Below are 21,248 nucleotides of genomic sequence, written 5' to 3'. Positions count from 1 at the left end.
TAGCACTTGTCGCCCTATTAACGACATGTAAGTCCACCAGTTCTTATCCTTTATAGGAACCACATCCCCTTTTCGTAACTTGGTCTAACCATTGTCCCCCAGCCAAGTACACGATAATATAGTAGTAGTAAGTTATGCCAGGATTTACCTATTATTCACGATCATTAATTACGACGGCTTTGTGAAACGGCTGTAAAACCTAAGATTTATTAACGATGGTTGTCACTATGGATCTAATGACACGTAGACTTCCGAAGGCTTTGTAAAACGGTGGCCAGGTTTATGAACAAAAGATGACTACGTTTCCTTAACGAATTAAAAACGTTTAGAATGATGCGAAAATCGGAATATTGTCGATTAAATTTAGCTTGATTTTTTCAATCGACTGATAAATTTAGTCGATTTGGCGTTCACACGGTCCGATTCCGGTCAAAACGTCGAATGGAAATAGCGTACGTTTCGAGTTCAAAACGACGTTTCGACTTGACATTCGACTTCAGATTTTAGTGTTCACACGATACGATTTTAGTCGAAAGCAGGTGCACAGGTAAAAATCGAATGAAAATCGAATGGAAAATCGTATCGTGTGAATGCACCTTTAGTATCGTTGAATGTGCAAATAGCTTGACTAATCAATTTTGGATTTATTTATATTTGTGGTTATTAACGGCTTTATATGATTGAATACAACCAAGTACAAAGATTCTTTTGGGGATGCTTAATTTCTGTAAACAATTGAAAATTGAAAAATTGTTTTTGCTAAACATTTTGATTCTATGCAAAATTGGCAGAAATCTGACTTAAGGTGGCTTTTTGTGCAAAATCTCATTTTCCAATTTTGGTAAATCTAAATGTATTTCTTAAGCTCAATGTTTATTACTAGGCTATACTTAAGCCAAGTCATTTTGGGGCCCTTTATAGCTTGCTGTTCGGTGTGATCCTAGGTTCTGTGTTGGAGACCTATTATTGTTTACTTTTTATACATTGTGACTTGGATAGAGAGTTGTCTCATTGGCACTCGGTGGCAGATCCAGCCAGTTTAAAAGGGGGGGGGGGGGGTTCCAACCCCTGGAACCATCCCCCCTCCCCTGGATCTCCCATTGGCACTCATACCTCATTTTATTAATATCAAATTTTTGACTAATTCACATTCTTTATAGCTTGGGATTAACATTGGATGAAAAGTAAAAGGTTAGAGTTCACAACTTCACTGGTAATAGTAGACCAATACTTTGCTGATTTAGACCCCGTTCACACTAGGACATTTTTATCGATTTAAACTAGACCTGTTCACTTTAGATCGGTTTAAGGGCTAATGTGAACGCATTGAATCGATCTCCAATCGGTCTAAATTAAAACACCAAAAGAGGTAGTTTAGTTTGAATCGATCTAAAGTAAACCGATCTTACTTTAGATGTGAACGCAGAGATCGGTTTAAACTAGTACGATTGAATCGAAAATAACGTATGCGCATGTATAGCGGCAAAACTATCTCAGAGGTTCGTTGTTTAACCCATATTTCTCTGTTAAAAGACCTTTAAAACAAACTGTAAACTTGTTGTCTTCGCCATAGCATAGATTTGCGAAATCTGTGTCTTCTTTTCTTATATTGATTTTTTTTCTTTGCAGGAACCGCAGTATTTCCGGCGTCGTGTTGTAACTTTGTTGCTACAGTTATTTTTTTCAAAATTTAAGAAAACTGCAATAACACCAGTATCAAAATTTTAAATTGTGGATTCAAGAGAAACAATAACTTTATCCAATTTTTCCCCCAAGTGTGTTTATCAGTGTATCAGCGCATGAATTTGATAAATCAGTTCTATTTATACACAGTGTTTACAGTTTTACGGGCAAAAAGGTTAGATCGATTGCTTTTTAATTGTAGAGTGAACGCAGTGGTTCATATTAGACCGACAGAGATCGATATGATTAAAGATAATGTGAACGCTAACTGGTTTAATTTAGATCGATTCAAATTAGATCGATAAAAAAAAAATGCTAGTGTGAACAGGGTCTTAATCAAACAATTTTTCATTAAGGAACAGAATGCCGGGTGTAGAGGGACAAATTAGATTAAATTACCAACTCCCTATTTTTGCCCAATTTTTTTTTTTATAACAGTTTGCAGACCATTTGAATTTTTTCGATAGCTTTGCAAAAGTTCAGGTAACTTATATTAATATATACTGTAGATTTGTTTATAATTTGCTACAAATTTTAGATAATACAACTTGTCAATACTGACCTAATGTTTTCAATACAAATATACTCATTCTTTTGTACTGTCTTAAAATTGATTGTTTTTTCAATGAAGATTTGCACTACTTCTTGCCTAAGGGCCAAGTTTTACAATCAAAGCTCAATGCAGACCGACTGTATATTTCATAAAAGGAGACACACTGAAGTGCAAGAAATTGTTAAATATTGGTAATTCATATGATATGATACTATTATGATATAAAGCAATATGAGTTCAGGATGTGTGTAGGATCTTTTTATATTAGAAAATATTTATTTTTTGCTTGAACAAGGAAGTAAAATATAATTTATCTATAAATTATATAAACGATTTATCACTATAGGATGCTGGCTGGATTATGCCAAAAAAAGCAGCTGGGAGTTATTATTATAATAATTATTATATAAGTGCAAATTATATACATATAACTTTTCCAATGATAAGCTCATAATTTTGTCTAGATTATCATTAAAAAAGTGACGTAAAATATGACACACATTTTCCTGTAAACATATGAAAATAAAGGAACAACCATTTTACTTCAAGGAGGTGGGGGGGGGGGGGGGGGGGGGGGGGGGGGTTCGGTGGCCGAGTGGTCTAAGTAGTTACTACTGTAATCACTAGCCAGTCAAAACTGAGGTTTGGAGTTTGAAACCCTGCTCATGCAGGTGCACTCCACTCCAACCTTAATTGACTAGGATTGTCAGTTTTCCTATCAAAGGTTAGTGTTTTTCTCCAGGCACTCTGGCTTCCTTCACCAATAAAAACTGGCTGCCACAAAATAACCTAAATGCAGTGATAGTGTTGAATTTTGAAAAAAAAAATAATAGATTGATAGTGTTGAAAAACTAGAATAAAAGTTCACCAAAAAAAATTCTGACAAAAAACCATTCCCCTACCTTTGAAGTTAAATGGTTGCTCCCTAAGGAAATGTGAGCATAACAAGGACATTTAGCTATTATAGGTCACCATATTATGGTTTTCAACAATATGCAAAACCAATTTAGTATTCACAGCAGATTGTGCTGTTTAAAAAAAAATTCAATATGTTTTTTTTCCACTTGTTAATGATGACATTTAAGTGTTGGTAAAAAATTGTTTAAGGCTTGATAAGATAAAAATCAGACATATGGAAACAAAGTGAATGGGGTTCTAGAGGGATCCATCTAAAAGAGAGGGGAGGAAGTGGTTTAGCCTTATTTTAATTGATTTTAACTCTCATTCAAAATGAAATTCTGACAAAAGGAGGATTCTACCCCTTTACACTGACACTGTTACACAGCAATAAACATAGGAACAGTTAAATTTATTAAATACATTGATATTAAAGAATAAAAATAGAAATATTTATCATTCCAATCAAGGGCCCTCCAATTTTCTTCTGTTTTTTAGCTCATAAAACAATTCATTGTGATTCAGGGGCGATCCAGCCATATTTAAAAGGGGGGTTCCTAACCCAGGACAAAAAGGGAGGGGGTGGTTCCAACTACATGTTCCCTTTCAAATGCATTGATCATCCAAAAAAAAGGGGTGTTCCAACCCCCGGAATCCCCCCAACCTGGATCCGAGCCTGTGATTTATAACAGAAAAACATTATTTTTTTACATTGAAATGAAATATTAAAAGTTCAAATAGATATAGCATGATACTTGTCTAATAATCCTCATATAGACCCCCAAACAAAATTTATGATATTGATAATTATAACATACATGAGAACCAGCAAGTTAGCATAATAAAACAAACTGACATCAATTAGTTAGTCACAGTGTTGTAGTATTTTCATCACTGATTTAACATGGTTTTTCATTTCTATCATTACCCTTAAATCTTTGGCAATGTTTTTGGTATAAAAGGCATCTTTCTATGTCTATTTAAACAAGTTTTTTTTTTTTTTCGTGTAATATCAATGATTCCTGTAGGTAACATAAAACTACAATTATCTGCAAAACAAAATTGGATTAATTTTCTTTTTTGAAATATTTTACCAGATCTGCAGATCCGTAAATGCATTCAAACAATATACTTGATAAAATTGTTTTGTAATTTTATGAACCGTGTTGACATGAATATCAATTATATGGTCATTTTTATAAATTTTCTGTTTACAAAACTTTGAATTTTTCGAAAAACTAAGGATTTTCTTACCCCAGGAGTAGATTACCTTAGCCATATTTGGCACACCTTTTAGGAATTTTTGATCCTCTATGCTCTTCAAATTTGTATTTATTTGGCTTTTTAACTATTTTGATCTGAGCGTCACTGATGAGTCTTATGTAGACGAAACGCGCGTCTGGCGTATAAAATTATAATCCTGGTACTTTTGATAACTATTTACACCACTGGGTCGATGCCACTGCTGGTGGACGTTTCGTCCCCGAGGGTATCACCAGCCCAGTAGTCAGCACTTCGGTGTTGACATGAATATCAATTATATGGTCATTTTTATAAATTTTCTGTTTACAAAACTTTGAATTTTTCGAAAAACTAAGGATTTTCTTACCCCAGGAGTAGATTACCTTAGCCATATTTGGCACACCTTTTAGGAATTTTTGATCCTCTATGCTCTTCAAATTTGTATTTATTTGGCTTTTTAACTATTTTGATCTGAGCGTCACTGATGAGTCTTATGTAGACGAAACGCGCGTCTGGCGTATAAAATTATAATCCTGGTACTTTTGATAACTATTTACACCACTGGGTCGATGCCACTGCTGGTGGACGTTTCGTCCCCGAGGGTATCACCAGCCCAGTAGTCAGCACTTCGGTGTTGACATGAATATCAATTATATGGTCATTTTTATAAATTTTCTGTTTACAAAACTTTGAATTTTTCGAAAAACTAAGGATTTTCTTACCCCAGGAGTAGATTACCTTAGCCATATTTGGCACACCTTTTAGGAATTTTTGATCCTCTATGCTCTTCAAATTTGTATTTATTTGGCTTTTTAACTATTTTGATCTGAGCGTCACTGATGAGTCTTATGTAGACGAAACGCGCGTCTGGCGTATAAAATTATAATCCTGGTACTTTTGATAACTATTTACACCACTGGGTCGATGCCACTGCTGGTGGACGTTTCGTCCCCGAGGGTATCACCAGCCCAGTAGTCAGCACTTCGGTGTTGACATGAATATCAATTATATGGTCATTTTTATAAATTTTCTGTTTACAAAACTTTGAATTTTTCGAAAAACTAAGGATTTTCTTACCCCAGGAGTAGATTACCTTAGCCATATTTGGCACACCTTTTAGGAATTTTTGATCCTCTATGCTCTTCAAATTTGTATTTATTTGGCTTTTTAACTATTTTGATCTGAGCGTCACTGATGAGTCTTATGTAGACGAAACGCGCGTCTGGCGTATAAAATTATAATCCTGGTACTTTTGATAACTATTAACTCACACATTTTTAATCCAATTAATTAGCATTAAAAAATAATAATGCTGAATAAAGTAAATGGACAGACACATTTTAAATTGAATTTATTTTGTGGTTTACTAAATTAACATCTTAAAAGCATTAAAAAATATGCTGAATAAAATAACACATTTCTAATTTAAATTGGATTTATTTTCTGTTTTTTTCTGTTCTCATGTCTTAGAATGCATTTAAAAATATATATGTCTAATAAGATTAATTTGACTTGCACATTTTTAATTCAAATTGAATTTATTTTTTGTTTTACTAGGCTACTTAGGCACAAGGATTTACCAGTCTCAGATTGCATTAAAACAATATGCTCCACAAAATTGTAGTATTTCTATTAATTTACAAACTTCAAATTCAAAACGTATTTATTTCCTATTTTTTATATGAAAATACAGCAATGTTCAGGCCTCAGATGCATATGTTTGATAAAATTGTTAAAAAGATTTGTATAATCTTTATTTACAAACATATTTTCATACTTTCTATTTTAAGTGGTTAGCAGAATTATTCTATATTTTTATTTAACTAACACATTTCATACTTCTATTTTTAATCTGGTTATTAGATAAAAATAGTTCCCCTTTTTTTACACCAGATTTCCAGGTAGCAGAACATACTCAAACATGATGCTACGCTACATGTAATAAAATTGTTGTATATTTTTATTTAACTATCACATTGCATACTTTTATTTTTTTTTTAATCTAGTTTTAAGATGAAAATAGTTCCCTTTTTTTACACCAGATTTCCAGGTATCAGAATCATATTCAAACAATATAAGTAGTAAACTTGTTGTATATTTTTATTTAACTAACACATTTCATACATTCTATTTTTAATCTAGTTATAACATTATTGGATGAAGATAGTTATCCTTGACTTAACTTGTTTTTGAAGTGGCCTCTTGACCTTGGACTTACACAGCTCCTTGTTTATAAATCATATTCTCAGGTAATTGTTTATTCAGTTATGCTGATCTAATACAAGATGTATAGGGGAAATATTACATTTTGACAAACATAAATTTAGTTATATAAAATAATCATTCATAATTAAAAAAACAAACAAAAGCCATTACGACCAGTATTTAAAATTTGTTCTGTCATCTTAGAGTATGTATCATCAATGTTTGAAATAAAAACAACAATTTAGTCATAGTATTACTTAATAATGAGGGTTTTTTTTGTCTCGTTATTTTTGTCCCTTTTTATGAATCAAATATATGTTAGTAATAGTGATTTTTTATCAATTTGAAAGGTCTGTATGAAAATAAGAAGATGTGGTATGATTGCCATGAAACATCTCATCACTAGAGACCAAACGTACAAGGTAATAACTGCAGGTTACCATACAACCTTCAACAAAGATCAAAAACCTTATTATATAGTATACATAGAAAATGCCTTAAATGACCAATGTAAAACTATTAAACAAAAGAAAACTAACTGCATGATTAAAGCCAATGTTTGAAGGCATACTCATAAAAAGTCTAACCATTTATATCATAAATGAAGTTCCATATTTGTTCAAAATAAAGAGGAGGGGGCCATAGGGGCCATGTTTTTTTTTTTAAATAATTTGTTTGTTTCTGTTTTTTTAACAGAAAATAATTTGTTTCAAAAGGGGAATGAAATAAGAGCTTGTTTCTAATTGAAAACATGTAAAAAAAAAAAGAAAAAAACAATGATTTCAAAAAATAAGAAATTCATGAATGTACCGCTAAAAAATTACAAAGTTGGTGACATAGCTTGGACACACAATAAGACAAGTGTATTTTGTTGTATGTATTTTAGTATTGTTTGATGGTTAAGCTAGAATATGAAGGCATAAAATAGTTTTTTGTCGAGCCTGCAACTTTTGTTGCAGAAAGCTCGACATAGGGATAGTGATCCGGCGGCGGTGTTAGCTCACTTCTTAAAAACTTTATATTTTGGAGGGTGGAAGACCTGGATGCTTCATACTTTGTATATAGATGCCTCATGTTACGAAGTTTCCGTCAGTCACATGTCCAATGTCCTTGACCTCATTTTCATGGTTCAGTGACCACTTGAAAAAAAAGTTCAGATTTTTTGTAATGTTGAATTCTCTCTTATTATAAGTAATAGGATAACTATATTTGATATGTGCGTACCTTGAAAGGTCCTCATGTCTGTCAGACAGTTTTCACTTGACCTCGACCTAATTTCATGGATCAGTGAACAAGGTTAAGTTTTGGTGGTCAAGTCCATATCTCAGATACTACAAGCAATAGGGCTAGTATATTCGGTGTATGGAAGGACTGTTGGTAAGTGTCCCTACAATAGAAAGACTAATAACAAGTCTTCATACAGTTAGATGTGAACTGTAGGATGAAAGTTCTCTCTTAACTCTGATGAAGGATAAATTTAATTGGAAATTCCCAAGGACAAACATTTATCTTTGTTAGTGGCAAAGACTTTTGTCTCAAATTATTTTCAAACCATAATTTGAAATTGTAAGCAATTTTTTTTAAATGATATTTTTTGCTTTTAAATCATTTTGTTTTGGAAGTAAAGTGAAAAAAAATAGGTGTTTCCATTGAAAACTAGTAATAATCAAGTTAAAAAAATTCAAAAAATTTTGCTAATAAAAAGTTTGTATTCCTATAAAATAGTTTTTTCCTGACAAAAAAAAATGCTCTCCTACAAAAGATAAAAAGTTGATATATCAGGTATCTTAAGGACACAAGACGCTAAATGTTTATTTCTATACTAAAGCTGAGTCAATACTGTTAGCATATATATAAATAAATTTCCCATTCTTTTCCTATGAACATCCAAGTTGAGTTGCTGACAATTACATCATTTGGTCTCATGGTGGATAGTTGTCTCATTGGCAATCATACCACATCTTCATAATTAACTTGGCCTAATTATTTGAACCTGTCCTTCAGTATAGAATGCAAAATATAATACTGTTAGTCCCAGAGGGTATCATCAGCTCAGTAGTCATGCAGTGTTTTGGTGCTTATGTGATTTACAACATATTTATCTAAAATTGCTGGTTGATAAATTTTTACATTTTTAAGAAACTTAAAGTTCCCAACTCTCTGAGACAAAGTTGACCTTAAATGAATTGTGGTATACTTTTAGGTCCCTTATGGTAAAGCTCCTAATCATGTTTCTAGTAGACTACATCTCTGACTTTCAGATATTTAGCGTTGAGCATTCCTGATGAAGATAAATCAAGAGAAGCATTTCAACCTACAAAAATTTAAAAAGTGTTTTTCTCATTTGTAGATTTTTTAGAATTGTTTAATGGTGGATAAAGTGAAGATCTCTAGGGGGTAAGTGTTATCTACAATAGAAAGATGTAAAATAAGTCTTCACACAGCAAGATGTGAACTCTGTACATGCGATGAAAGTTAGTTCTCTCGACTCTGGTGAAGGATAAATTTCTATGATTGGAATATCCCAAGGACAAACGATACCTAAATAACAATGGTTTCTCATTATAATTGAAACTGTGATGATATTATTGAAAAGACATAACGTTATTGTGATGGATTTATCACAAATTGTCCACAAGGTCATAAGGTTTGTTGACGTTATCGTCAATATCAGGCTGAAATTGATGACGAAAACAAAGAGGCAATACCAATAATCTAACCGTCCATAAAATACTCAAAGCAGCTTCTATTATTTCTATCCTTTAACGAAAAACCATGAAAAAGTGACAGAATTAATGGACAACTCTGTCTGATGCAGATCCCATGGGACGACATCAGCGAGTATTAAACATGATATCCCGTCTATTTATGGTCCTGTATTAGTTTTCTCCATTTTTACGACCTACTTAAAGCGGAAATTGAGTAGCGTTGTAATGACTGATATCAATCTTAAATAGGAAATAAAAAATGTACTTTGAAAAAGTATTACCCTGTATACTAATTTATATTTTTCATGTAAATGTTAAATGCATCTGTCAAATTCAGTAGTATGAGGGATGTAAACTGAGGGCTTATTAAGTGTCTGCTCTGAATATAAAATGCATTAAATATAAAAGTAAAAGTCCGCATCAGGAAAAAAGCATAGCTTTATATGCATTTGAATCAATTTTGTTCTAACCCCTCAACATTTTGTCAGAGTTCGCGAAAAGTGGTGGTCCTCAGGATTTTACCACCAAACTTTTGCATAGGACCGACTCAATTTTAGTATTTTTCAATAGAACTAATAGTAAGGACCAGCAGATTTTCTCCACAGACCACCAGAGGAAAAAAGATTTTGTGATCTCTTGTTTTGTGTCTATTCCAAGTTTGACTACCTAGACTGTGTTCTTCATGTTGTTAATGTCTGTTTCCTCAGAGGAATTCAGTGTCTGATAGTTGGTTTGGTCTCTCCAGTGTTTTTCGTAACTCCTGTTATCTTTTTGTATCATTCTGTTATTATTCTAGTTTATGCTGTGAGGTCTGACCTGTTTAGAAGACATTGCAGTAAAGTTTATTGATGTTTCCAGGAAATACAAATTTTCAGTGGATACTTTTCAAAAGCATCAACCCTACAAGAAAAGGATTGATATCAAGTATGGTTCGAATTCATTGCTAACTTTATTCCTGTGGTTTTTCTGAAGCTTTTCAATGTTTGTATATAAGAATTTGGGTTTTACAAATATTTTGAAGTCAATGATATTACTAAAGAGATTTCTGTAGTCCAGATCATTTGAGATGTAGTTAAATATCAAGAACTTTTCATAAGGGAGGCCCGCTGACTGACCTAAGGGATGGCCAGCTCCAGTCATTCTTCAGTGATTTCCTATATAATTAACCAAATTTTTCTATTAAAAGGGGGAGGGGGCCTGGATCAGCCTATGACGGATATTTCCAAGTTTGCCTACATTGGTGTGAAACATTAACAAATAATAAATCTATACAAATAAAAGGGTAACAGGGGAGCTAATCAAGATGAAGAATTAAATGAAACTGTACTCCATTTAGGGTTACTGGCAATTACAACTACAAGTCTAGATAATTGTCCTTGCTCAGCCATCAGGTCCTTTTCTGGTGCATCATCGTATATTAATATATATGTGATATATAAAGTACTTTAGAAACAGTACAATATAACAAAATTTTTGATGTATAAATAGAGTTACAAGGTTGTGGTTTTCTCAGGATATCCGAGATATTATTTTTATCCGAGAATAAAACAGGCTGCCAGGAAGACTGCGGTTAAACTTGACATATTTAATAATTATAACATGGGATGAAGGATACACATGGATGAGATAGCAAGACACCAAAAAATAAGCCAGATAATGATTTTGTTTTTTACTAAAATACTGAACTTTAAGATAAATTCTAAAAGGGACAGTCCATAAAAACATTCAAAACTAAATTCTCAACTACATGTATGTCTCAAAACAGACTGCATTTCTCTAAGAAAACAATAGGTTTAACCTAGCCATAGAGTCAGGTTATTAAACATTTCCCAGCACTCATGATACAAAATTATTGCTCAAAACACAGTATTTTGATTGGTTTATTCTGAGTACAAAAATTCAAAATTTTCCTGGTTTTATATATTGCTTACCGTGACCTGTTCCTTGTTTGACAGTTGTAGAAAGTGTTGTTATGATGACAAAATAATTGGTGAATGGGACAATAATTGGGATCCAGTAGTCAAAATTGAGTAAACATTCATCATAGATATAACACAATACTAAATTAAATTGTCCAAAAATGTATGAAGGTCAGCAAAGGTTCAATAACAATATACCAATTTGGTATTAGTTCTTTGTGGTGTTATTGTGTTACTGTCTTGTTTATAGGTATTATAACAAGTGGGAAAATGATATCCCATGATATCAATTCAAGTTATTCAATTTCTATATACCAGTAATAATAAACAAGCCTTTTGAAAGATTTTTTTTATAATAGAACACGATAGCAGCCATTCATCAGGAGGCAGAAGTCATTCCCAACATAACTGGACATTGGGCAAAGTCCAGTTAAAATTCATTTGGTCAGTTAAGTGATATATGCATTACTGGACAAAATGTCTTTAAATGACCAGTATTTTTAAATTTTTATACGACCGCAAAATTTGAAAAATTTTTCGTCGTATATTGCTATCACGTTGGCGTCGTCGTCTGCGTCGTCATCTTCCGAATACTTTTAGTTTTCGCACTCTAACTTTAGTAAAAGTGAATGGAAATCTATGAAATTTTAACACAAGGTTTATGACCACAAAAGGAAGGTTGGTATTGATTTTGGGAGTTTTGGTCCCAACATTTTAGGAATTAGGGGCCAAAAAGGGCCCAAATAAGCATTTTCTTGGTTTTCGCACTATAACTTTAGTTTAAGTAAATAGAAATCTATGAAATTTTGACACAAGGTTTATGACCACAAAAGAACGGTTGGGATTGATTTTGGGATTTTGGTTTTAACAGTTTAGGAATTAGGGGCCAAAAAAGGGCCCAAATAAGCATTATTCTTGGTTTTCGCACAATAACTTTAGTTTAAGTAAATAGAAATCAATGAAATTTAAACACAATGTTAATGACTACAAAAGAAAGGTTGGTATTGATTTTGGGAGTTTAGGTCCCAACAGTTTAGGAATTAGGGGCCAAAAAGGGACCCAAATAAGCATTTTTCTTGGTTTTCGCACCATAACGTTAGTATAAGTAAATAGAAATCTATGAAATTTAAACACAAGGTTTATGACCATAAAAGGAAGGTTGGTATTGATTTTGGGAGTTTTGGTCCCAACAGAATAAGGGGCCCAAAGGGTCCAAAATTAAACTTTGTTTGATTTCATCAAAATTGAATAATTGGGGTTCTTTGATATGCCGAATCTAACTGTCATGACTGTGTATGTAGATTCTTAACTTTTGGTCCCGTTTTCAAATTGGTCTACATTAAGGTCCAAAGGGTCCAAAATTAAACTTAGTTTGATTTTGACAAAAAATGAATCAGTTAGGTTCTTTGATATGCTGAATCTAAAAATGTACTTAGATTCTTGATTATTGGCCCAGTTTTCAAGTTGGTCCAAATCGGGGTCCAAAATTAAACTTTGTTTGATTTCATCAAAAGTTTAATAAATGGGGTTCTTTGATATACCAAATCTAACTGTGTATGTAGATTCTTCATTTTTGGTCCTGTTTTCAAATTGGTCTACACTAAAGTCCAAAGGGTCCAAAATTAAACTTAGTCTGATTTTAACAAAAATTGAAATCTTGGGGTTCTTTGATATGCTGAATCCAAAAATGTACTTAGATTTTTTATTATGGGCCCAGTTTTCAAGTTGGTCCAAATCAGGATCTAAAATTATTATATTAAGTATTGTGCAATAGCAAGTCTTTTCAATTGCACAGTATTGCGCAATGGCAAGAAATATCTAATTGCACAATATTGTGAAATAGCAAATTTTTTTTAAATTATAGTTATCTTTCTTTGTCCAGAATAGTAAGCAAGAAATATCTAATTGCAAAATATTGTGCAATAGCAAGATTTTTTTTAATTGGAGTTATCTTTCTTTGTCCAGAATCAACTTAAATCTTTGTTATATACAATATACAATGTATATTCACTTTTTACTACCAACTGATAAATTAAAATAATCTTTACCATTCAGTGATAACAAGCAGTTTTTTTACATCTTAATATTTTATGATGTATTTAAATGAGTAGTTATTGTTGCAAACTCCATTAGAAATTTTAATTGAGATTAGTTTTGGAATAAGGGAAAGGGGGATGTGATTAAAAAAATTGGGTTCAATTTTTCTCATTTGAAATTTCATAAATAAAAAAGAAAATTTCTTCAAACATTTTTTTGAGAGGATTAATATTCAACAGCATAGTGAATTGCTCTAAGAGAAAACAAAAATTTTAAGTTCATTAGAACACATTCATTCTGTGTCAGAAACCTATGCTGTGTCAACTATTTAATCACAATCCAAATTTAGAGCTGAATCCAGCTTAAATGTTGTGTCCATACTTGCCCCAACCGTTCAGGGTTCAACCTCTGCGGTCGTATAAAGCTACGCCCTGCGGAGCATCTGGTTTTATCTATTCATGGAAAACAATTTTCATGGATTTCATGGGTTCAAGGTAAGCAACAAATTTTAAGGTTAAATGTTCCATATATATGCTTCTATGCAGACTTAACAAAAAATACAATTCACAAAAATGGTATCAATGAAAATAAATGAGCCTTCATTATGTGTGAACATCGTTTTAGATACTGTTTGTAAACTGTGTTTTGGTAAGACTTTGATTTGATCAACAAAAAGATTATTTGAATGATTGGTATAAAATTACATTTGGCCACCTATGGCTTGCAGGCTGTGTTTTCCATATCAAGCAAAATGTATCTAATTGTTTTGTTTATCCAATAAAGTTTGCTTTTTTGATTGCATACTAACAAGAGGTTTTATATTTCTTGGACTAAATGAGTCCTAAATGTTATTGACTGCATTTTCTTATTTCTGAAGATGGACGTTAAACAGCAATCCATCCATCATGTAGATGAAACGTGCATCTGGCGTACTAAATTATAATCCTGGTACCTTTGATAACTAATTATTTCTGACACATGTTTTGTTTAGGCAGTGGAAAAGAGGGCTCAAGATATATATACTATGTATTTGTGTTTCGTTTGTCCTGTCTCGCTATGTATTATCTTAATATGTTTGTATATATTGTCCTCTTGTACAAAAGTATGTGTCTAAGGTTATGAATAAAATCTTGATTCTTGAAATCTTGAAAGAGGGGGGATAGGAGGGGTTCTGATCCCGAAATCCCGGACTTAAAAAAAACGAATTCCCGGGGTCCCGAATTTAAATAAAGTAAATCCTGATGTCCCGAAATCTGAAAAAAAAAACAATTCCCAGATCCCGAAAGGGTCAATCCCAAAATCCGGAGCTTAAAAACACCCGATCCCGGAGTCCCTATAAAGGTTCTATCCCCCCTCTTGAAAGACTTCGTAGAGAGATTTTTGTTTTGAAGTTTTAAAGCAGTGAGATGAAAAATGTGGCATTAATTTATCAATGATTTTTGTTGTTGTTCAATGTTGATTGTTAGATAATATATCTGAAAGGATAGGCCCATGTGATCACAGCCTAATATTTAATCCTTAATATAGGACTTCATCAATTTTATTGCAGTATTGACAACTTTTTTGTTTCTACTTATTTAAATTTATAATATTGATTGATTGATAGCAATTTAAAGCTTCTTAAGCACAAGTGGGATCTTTTACACAGAGAAAGTATTTTGTCAAAATAATGATAATTTGAAGACACTGATCACATACTTAAATCACAATATGAATACACAGAAATATTAGTGTAAACAAATAGTTTATCTGTCATAGATAAAATCTTTGTTTACACCTGAATATCTCTATTCACATATAATAGTAAACCATAACAACAACAAACTGTTAGAGCATAGATTTTTAATTGTGTGAAATTCGAAAAAAAATGCAAAATACTAATTTCTTAAAAAATTCTAGCAAACGTTTCATTTTAAGTTTATAGATTTTTTTTTTATTGCTGTATATTTGTATAATACTGCTTTCAAATTATCAAAACTGGTTCTGAAGTTTGTGGATTAATTAAAGTTTAACACATTCATAACATTACTTTTCTAACACCAAGTGTTTCTATATACTTATAATATATCATTTAAAGATAGGATTATTGTGTCATGCCTCCACAATTATGGTTCCTCAACTTCAATAGTTTTGCTTACGATAGTTGAAATATTGCCTTTTTGCATTATTATCCAAATTATATACAGGCAAGACATTTCTCCTTGTCAACATTTTATTTTTGGTCATTTAGGACATGTGTTGTATCTTTATACTACAATATCTGTAACATTTATTTTAGACTCAGGACACATTTTGCACTGTCTTTTGGAGTTTATCATGATGTTCATTATCACTGAAATATTACATATTTGTTTCGGGATCAGCTGAAGGACGCCTCTGGGTGCAGGAGTTTCTCGTTGCATTGAAGACCTATTGGTGACCTTCTGCTGTTGTCTGTTCTATGGTCGGGTTGATGTCTCTTTGACACATTCCCCATTTCCATTCTCAATTTTATTTAGTTTTCTATGGAGTGTTTTGTAGATTATACTTCTATATTTTTTGTAATATTTCATTATTAGCCATGTCTTCCTCATTTTTCTTCGTTTTGTGAGATCTAAAAGTACCCTTGGTATCTTAGGCCTCTTTATTTCTTCCATGTTTCCGTGTAGTGTATTGGGTCTCAATTCAATTTTCTTCAATCTGGAAACCATAAGATATAAAATCCAATTAAATTAAATGGTCTATTAATGTCTCAAATTACATCACTTCAATGAACAAATTAAGTGATTAAATTTCTAATTGATTTGTCTAATAAATTATAATTACTATCAAATAACTGTACAATACAAATCACTTAATGATCGTGGTAATGTAATTTTTTGTACTAAAAAACTGGCTGTTTTTAAATGACACAACATATTGTTTGACATTATTAAACAGTTTATTTGGCATACAATATTGATCCAGTACAATGTGTTCTATAATAGAATACTATAGTTTAATAGATTTTTTCACTAGGCTTCTATAAAAAGAAAATTTCAATGACATGGTTGGAGTAGCGTAAACTAAATACTTTGCCCCAGACATATTTGAGATTTCAGGTAAATGATACATTAAATTTGCCAACTAGAAAAGTTATTTAAATCTTGAAAGAAGACCCCCCCCCCTTTTTTTCACCCACTTTTTTCTGTTAACATAGACCTTCATAATGAATAAACACCAGTCTATTATTGTCACTGTAGGTTGGTCTCATGTTGACTTGCTGATTTGTGTTGTGAAATTAGAAAATTTGCCCCCCCCCCTTTTTCCATCCTAATTGCTTATTATTCTGTATTTGTTGTGTATTCCATCATGGAAGTAATATTTAAATATTACTTCCATGATTCTATATTCTATGAACCTGTGACACAGTGTAACACCTATTTCTTGTTGAAACTGTAGGTTGGCCTATTTTGCTGACTTGGTTATTTATGTTGTTGGACTGCTGTTTCATCACATTCTATAAATTTAAATATGCCAGTAACATATTGTAGAGCCTTGAAGTATATATCTTACAGAGTTTAAAATAGAATATAAGTTATATATGATATATGTCAAAGCTAGTACATTATGATTTTTTTAAGGTACTATATTTATAAAAGTTTTATTATTCTCGACTCCTAGGAGTCGAGATTAAGAATTGAACGATGGACAGTTAGCGCGTGAATTTTTCTTGCTACCTGATTGGAAGATATTACGAGACGTGAATAATCAAAGTTTATCGATTGGTTAGGACAATCCAAACCTAGTAAATGTTCTTCAATCCTGTAGAGTATCGGATTTTTCCTCTCTATTTTAGCAATTAGATTTTACACAGGTAACCTTTATCTATAAATAGTCGAATCTTCTGGAGTAAACAAAAACGTTAAACGATAATACTTCATAGCGTGTGACCTCACGTGTGTGGTTAAATTTGTTGATTGATGCACGTGGCTATATTCTAGTAAATGAATTAATCTACAAAGCGAGAGCACTTTCCATTTTCATCAGCTAAGAGTCGAATAGCCTTTTTGAAAGGCTAACGCTTGTAAGTAATCTGCTGTCAGTCTGTAACAAACATTTTCTTTGATAATGTGCAATATGGTTTATATGTTATGTTAAATAGTGTAACAATTGTTGATATACATATTGTTTTAATGACATTTTAATAAAATATTGCTATTAATGGGTCTATGAATTTTAATATTTAAGGTGGAACCTAATACTACAGGGAGATAACTCTGTTGAATCAGCCAAATGTTTTAATAACGTTGTGTTGTAAAGGGAATATTAAGCTTCTCAATGATCAAAATTGGTGTTTGTCACTCTGCTATATATTAACCAGCGTAATTTTTCTGATAAAACGGTTGGTTCAAAATTTTTGAAATTTATACATTTTGGTTAAAGGGTCAAAGTAAATACTTTGTCAAAATTTAATGAAAATTAAACGAGCCAAATTAATTTTAGTGAAAGTGTTCGGTACCACCTTTAGAATTAATTCTTCATGCAATCCTCATCATGCTCATTTTATAGATATAAGAAGATGTGGTATGAGTGCTAATGAGACAACTCTCCATCCAAGTCATAATATGTGAAGCATAGATGTAATGGGTATTACATCTATGGTAAAAGTAAACCATTATAATTTATAGGTTAAAGTCTTCAACATTTTAGTATGGTTGGCATTAGTTTTGTTGAAATCTTTACACAAAGCATATCGATAAGCTAGGTGGAAACAACTGACACATATGCAGGGTAATAGGGTTAGTCATGAAAAAATAATCAACGTTCTAATTGAAACATTAAAAAAAAAATCTTTCCAAGATTACACATCTCAGGTTTGAATTGAATCAAAACTGTTACAAGTTGCAAAAGCTGACTTTAACGAATTGTGTCTCAAAATTTATTTAGTTCTTTTAATGTTGGAAATTGTTCATATGAAAGGACCATCTTAAATGCTACAAAAATCTAATGACAAAATCCAGCTTACTTGCAGTTGAGGGAACTGGTAAATTAGCAAAATTACACAAATTCAGTTACAATACCGGTACATGCATTTTGTATCAACTGCATTTTCTTGAAAATTTCAACTGATATAAACACTTGTTTTATGAATGTATTAATGGCAGCTGTTTCTCAGTGTGGCTAATTTGTCAAAGCTGTGAAGTTTAACCAAGAAACCTTTAAAGATGATAAAGTTGAATTATGATAAATTATTTTAACAATATACTTTTTGCCCTCCATAAAGTTTATGGCATAATTGTTCAGTTTTTGACATGTTTTTATTTTCATATTTTCATAGTAATTTGACATTGTCAATACTGTTATATTCAGGGGTCAGGTTCCTGCTTTTATGGGTCAATTTATGTGCCTATTAATAAAACATGGTCATAATAAATAACAGATGACTGACCAGAAAAACTTATGTCTTATGATCGTGTTCCCCTTAGTTTTTCTTATGTGCTGCTATGAGTCTAAGATGGTGTCTGGCTGGGTTCTAAATTCACCTAATTATTATTGGTCATTGATTTGTTGAGTTCCTGTAGTAAAACAGACCTTGCTGTTGAAGACTTCCAACATAAATCAATCATAACTATCAACCATTCATTAAAAGTTGAAAATTTGAAAAAAAAGCTACAATTTAATATTTGCTTTTAGCTTTAGAAAATTATATTATCCTTTGAAAAATATTACCCCCACCCCAATTTTTTTTTAACAATTTATCCCTCCCCCTTTATTCAGTAATAAAACACTGTGGTGTTAAGATGTACACTTTTTATGCTAATTCTTAATGTCTTGACCTTGTTAAGTATGCAATATATACACATTCATCACCGTAACAACAAGAAAAAACTGTGAATTCAAACATTATGACTAGGTTTGTTGTTTTTTTTAGATCATTTATCATTCAAAACCTATATAACTTTGGCACCAGAAAATAGATGAGTTTGTGTATAGAGGGGTTTTTGGTGTTTATGTGTCACCATAAACAAGATCGATCAATTGACTATTTTTTTCCCCAGTTATAAGTTCTCACGTCTGAAATGTTACGCCTGCTTATGTAAAAGTTGTTGTGTTTAATTTGTAAATTATACTTAACAACACAAATAACCCACCACATCTTATGAAGACAGTAATTTTATAATTTCTTAGTTTTGCTACAAGTTTTTTCATGAGTATAGAACAATTGGACTAAAAGAAATAGTTATCACACCATCTGACAGGCAGGTTAGGTGATTAACTGACAACATGGAAAGGCCTCCTGAAAACAAAAATAGTATGAGACTGAAGTATGACTTCTGTATTTAAGGTCAGAGCATCATGAATCTAAAGTTGGAAATTAACATCCACAAATAAAGAAACAAATAATGTATAAATTTATACTACAATGTATAAAAATAAGGAGATGTGGTATGATTGACCATAAGACGCGTACAACTTTCCGCTAGAGTTCAAATGACTAAGAAGCTAGGAAAAATACAGGTCACTGAAAAGTGACCTTGTTCATTTAATTCTACAAACGAAACAGAGTCAATAATACGATTGTGCTCCAAATATTTTGTGGAAAATATTTACATAAGATTAGGGTCAGTCACTGTTCTAATTACAGCGAGTCAATATTTACCCCATATGAAACAAAAATTGATTTAAGTGGTACATACATGTATGTAAATAGTGAATAATTCAATGATTATAGTTTTGTAATAGCTGTCTTTGTTATATTATGTAATTTGATAATTCAATAGAAGAATAATCTTTAAGAAGCTGTTTGAAATATTTCTGTCACAACTTCTGAATAGGAGCATCAGATAAGTTTGTGAATTGTCTGTAAGAAAATGCAATTTTGGTAAAATTAAACTCTGTTATTAAAAGAAGCAAGAACTAGTTGTGAAATTGTCGTAAAATAAATTAGAAAATGTCTTTTGGTAAAATATAATTCATGTACCATTTAGAGTTTGTTATGAAGCAGTTTAAAATAATACCGGTTTGTAATTTTACTGATTTCTAATTATATAAAATTTCTTTAAGCTAACACATATTTTTTAAACATACTATTTGTGAAAACAGCTGTTGTCAAGTGCAAATAACAAAAAGTTCTTTTATGTAAACATTCTTTGATGATCCTCTTTCATTATGGAATTAGTTTTGTTCTATAACTTGAATGCAGGATTATTTAAAAATTAAGAAAAAAAGTCTTTGAAATCATACAAATTTAAGGAGGCTTCAGTTGATATATAGACAGATTTGTAATACTGATTAAACAATATGACTTTCATAGATTGATTAGTAATTATTACTGATGAATTTTATTTAAATTAAACTTTTCTTAATTCAAAATTTGATAAGTTAAAGACATCAAAAAGACACTTTTAGTTTTATAGATACATTTTTATAAATAACAAAATAGAGCCAATTATTTGTGCTCCATGATTATGAAACTTTGGTGTCCTTCACTTGGGTCATTCATAATGATAATGATAATGATAATGATAATGATTAAAATAACAAATTCTTTATTTACAGAATAATTTACTACAATAAGTTGTCATCCCTCATGGTTACCCTCATATACATTTACAATTGTATACTTGTAAAGATAAAAACTGAGTTTTTTAAACGGTACATTTGTATGAAAAAATTATCAAAAAATATGATAATCAAAATTTATGAAAACATTTGTACCAATATATATGGACTTATATCTTATATCTGGGCTTTTAAAGCTTAAATACTGTGTGGTATGGATTTTGCTAAATGTTGAAGGTTGTATGGTGACATACAATTGCTAATGGTATCTACATCATTTAGTCTGGGGAATATAAGTTGTCTCATTGGAACCATCTTATTATTTTATATTATGTCAGTACAATGTACAAGGTCAAGTATTTTTTCATACTTTGTGTGGAGGTAAAAGTTTTTTGTACTCTGACACATACATTTTGATTAAAACCCATTCTATTAGAACTCTTCCAGAGTTTACAAAGGGTATCCAATATAGAAGTTCTG

General features: G+C 31.5%; 1 long non-coding RNA gene across 1 annotated transcript in view; it reads left to right on the top strand.

Moving 5' to 3' along the window:
* The window catches only part of LOC143048966 (uncharacterized), a 46,957-nt gene that overhangs the window by 9,891 nt on the left and 15,818 nt on the right, over positions 1–21,248 (top strand). The window contains exons 4-5 of the long non-coding RNA XR_012969966.1: positions 6,518–6,624; positions 8,931–8,977. This is a non-coding gene — a long non-coding RNA (uncharacterized LOC143048966). The remainder of the gene's footprint in view (positions 1–6,517; positions 6,625–8,930; positions 8,978–21,248) is intronic.

The sequence above is a fragment of the Mytilus galloprovincialis genome, chromosome 10 (assembly GCF_965363235.1).
Source record: "Mytilus galloprovincialis chromosome 10, xbMytGall1.hap1.1, whole genome shotgun sequence".
In the NCBI taxonomy this organism is placed as follows: Eukaryota; Metazoa; Mollusca; class Bivalvia; order Mytilida; family Mytilidae; genus Mytilus; species Mytilus galloprovincialis.
Note: the sequence above shows the minus strand (reverse complement) of the source record. Positions and strands in the feature narration are given on the sequence as shown.